Consider the following 3809-nt stretch of genomic DNA (forward strand, 5'->3'; position numbering starts at 1 on the left):
ATTTTTGTAGTTTTCTAATTTTTTCATCACTAATTGGAACCGAGATAATTAAGCTCCAAGCCAGGCTGTCGGAAACAGGGCCGCGACCGGCCACAGCGCCTGTTGGAAATATGGTTTACAGTATAAAACTAGATAAAAATTATTAAAAATTATTAAAAGAGAGATATGTGGTCAGTGGAACGACACCGAACTGAATGAAATATTTGCTACACCGAAAGCAAAGAGAGAGAAAAAAAAGTGGGCGGAGTTTTTGCGCAGAGAATAGAGGATGTAAGAAGAGGAGGATGAAGCTACGCGGAGGACGGGGAACAAAAAAAGACGGAAAAGTGAATGAGAAATGCATGTGGGAAACACGTGAATCGGGGGATGGAAAGGAGATGGAGAAAACGGAAGATGAATGGCCGTTGGAGCTTTTTGGACAGAGGAGGAGCAGAACTATGAGCACACCGGAAATCGCGAAGAGTGGAGTTTAATGGGAAGAAACAGAGAAAAATTGAAAATGTAAAACATCAATTTCAAGATCTCGTTTGAAGCTACCTCTTCCAGTTTAGCACATTTCAAAATAATGAGTTTGGAGAGAGATACATACAACAAAACCTGAAATTGGAGAGCCCTAACTTTGACCCAATATATCTTGGTTCCTTTAAAAGCTATAAAAAAGTGGTCAACTGATAAACTACTTATCATAATATCACAAATATTTTGTTAGCTGAGCACTTTTTGATATCTCTTACAGGAACCGAGATAATCAAGTAAAAGCTAAAAGGGTTCTTTTGGCATATAGCTGACAGGAACTGAGATGATTGAGGGGGAGCTCTTCTATTACAGGTAGATGACGATTCGGAATTCCAAATTTTAAGATTCTAAGATTGTGACACACCAAATCGGTTTTTCATTCTATTTGTTTCCATTTCTCATAAAAATACAATTTCGAAATAAAAGAAAAATTTCAAAATTCTCCAAAATGAGTCATCCGTTTTCGCGGAACAAAGTACAACAACCTGTAGCTCCTTCACATTTTTCCTAGTTAAGCTGATTACAGAAAAAAAAACTCAGACATCATTTGCGCCTTATCTGGAAAACATGAAACTACAACCTTTTTTTGGGGACATGTGACATTTTGAAACACCGTATTTTTAATACTTGCCCTTTGAGCTTAATTATCTCAGTTCGCCTAGGAGATATAAAAAATGTGCCAACTAAAAAAATGTTGGTGACGTTATGATAAACATTTTATCAGTTGACAAACTTTTCATAGCTTTTATAGGAATCGAGATAAATGAGCTCAAATTATGCGCCGCTACTGGCAACGCTGTCGGCAACGCCACCACCATACTTGTTTTTTTCAGCTCAATTATCTACGCTCCTCTAAAAGATATCAAAAATTCGTCAACTAATAAAATATTGGTGATATTATGATGAACATTTTATCAGTTGACAAATGTTTGATATCTTTCACAGGAACCGAGATAATTAAGCTCAAAGTTGACGGACCTCCTATCAGAGTGGTTACGGGCGCAATTGTTAAAAAAAAGGTATACTGTAGAAGCAACTCACTCATTTGTAGTTTGCTCTCTAGTTCCTTACACTAGATGCTAAAAAATTTAAGAAAGTGTGGGTGTTCATGTACCTTGTCCCATCCAGGTGCATGTAACATTTTGATCTCAAAAAATAATGTTTACAGAACAAAAAACAATAAAATGGTGTGTCTGGAGGTGATTATGTTTTGGTATGACACATGTGACCGTTGGACTGTGTACATTGCCCCATGCTATACATTTTTTTGTCAATAAATTTTATGGCTATGTGGGGGTGGATAGAGATTCCAGGTACCATTAAATTTGAGTCAATTCATCTGGGTTACTGTAAGAGTTATCAAAAGTGGTCAACGGGTAAAATATTTCTCATGTTATGCTGAACATTTTATTAGTTGACAACTTTTTGATACCTTTTACAGGAACCGAGATAATTAGGCTCGATGTTGAAGATCTATCAAACTGACAAAATGTTTATCATATTATCAGAAACATTTTGTTAGTTTACCACTTTTTTGTATCATTTACAGGAGCCTAGATAAATTAGGTCAACGTTGACTGTTAGTTTTCGCGACCGTGTAGCTCGGTACCCCCGAATCCAAGCTTTAACTCCAAGCTTCAGCTCTAAGCTTCAGCTCCCAGCTTTAGCTCTAAGCTTCAGCTCCAAACTTTAGCTCCAAGCTTTAGCTCCAACCTTCAGCTCCAAGCTTTAGCTCCAAGCTTTAGCTCCAAGCTTTAGCTCCAACCTCCAGCTCCAAGCTTTAGCTCCAAGCTTCAGCTCCAAACTATAGCTCCAAGATTTCGCTTTTTCAAAAATCCCATTTTCTTCTAAAGACTTCTCCAAATGACTCACTTTTTGTTATTCCAAAAATCTAGATTCCATACAAATCCAAATTTTCTGACACAAAAATTATGAATCCAAAAGACGTCTCTCTTCTTCTAATCCCCGTTTTGATGATGACGTCTTCTGGATATCTTCTTGCAAAGAACAAGTGTGCGTGCCCACTTCCTCTCTCAATTGCTCAGCTTTTTGATGTTCACATGAACTGCATGCTCCGATTCATGCCGAAAAGCAGAGAACGGCTTTGAGCAAATGACTTGAGCAAGAAATACGAAACTTTGGGGAGGTTGTGTGATCTTTTGATTGTTATTTGTTAAGATTCGGGAGGTTTGGGTGGGGTGATTTTCTTTGACAAGTTATGATGGGTCGATGGGAGGTCAAAGGAGACTAGAGCGCAAAAGATGATATTTGGGGGAAGACTCGAAAAGTTACAAAAACTAAAAATGCTCATGTCCCTTTAAAAATAGGAGTCGAGCTTGTGGTTGGTCTGCTGAGCTACACTGCCAACGTTTTCGAGCTCGTATAGCTTGGCTCCAACTCAGAATTTCTTTTTGAATCAAAAACGAAAATATAGAACTCGACAAGATCTACAAAATGATATATATATATTTTTTTTTTAATGTTAATTTCTATACCAGAAAATGCTACAAAAGCGACCAATAAACAGAGCCAATTTTGGTGAATTTTCAATTTTGAGCGCCTGAAAATTTAGTTGAAGATTTTTCAGTTTTTTTTAAATTTTAAGAATAGACTAAACAAAATTAGAGCTTCATTTTTGTAGTTGACAATTTTTCTGGAAAATTCTGGTCTGAGGAGATATGCCACCTGGAAGTGCCCAAACCCTTCTCGAACCCCCACTACCATGGGGCGGGGGGCACCAATTTGAGAGCCCAAAAATCTAGTTCAAAATTTTCCAATTTTTTTGAAAATTTCAGAATATACTAAACAAAACAAGAGCTTTAATTTTGTAGTTGACACCTTTTTTGGAAAACTTCATCCTGGGGAGATATGCCACGTGGAATAGACCCACAGCTTTTAGTGCCCCTCGTTCAAAAAGGGGGGGGGGGGGGTGGGCGCAAAAAGGGGGAAAGAATGGATGACTTCTTCCACGTGGCGTATGTCCTCAGGGTCAAATTCTACAAAAAAGTTGTCAACTACAAAAATGAAGCTCTATTTGTGTTTAGTGTACTCAAAAATTTTCAGACAAATCGAAAAATTCTAAACCACTTTCGTAGGGCTCCAAAGTTTGCCTTTTTTTGCTGAGGAATGATCAAAAAACTTTTTTGATCAAAGAAAAAAAAATTGATGATAGCGAAGTTTGCTCATCAAAAAACTGGAACCTAGATTCCGAAAAACATCAGAAATTAAATTTTTTATTGTACACACCTCAGACACCATTACAACTGGTAGTAATCTCCACAAAAAATTAGGTG

Source organism: Caenorhabditis briggsae (genome assembly GCF_000004555.2).
Source record: "Caenorhabditis briggsae complete genome, chrI, whole genome shotgun sequence".
Taxonomy (NCBI): Eukaryota; Metazoa; Nematoda; class Chromadorea; order Rhabditida; family Rhabditidae; genus Caenorhabditis; species Caenorhabditis briggsae.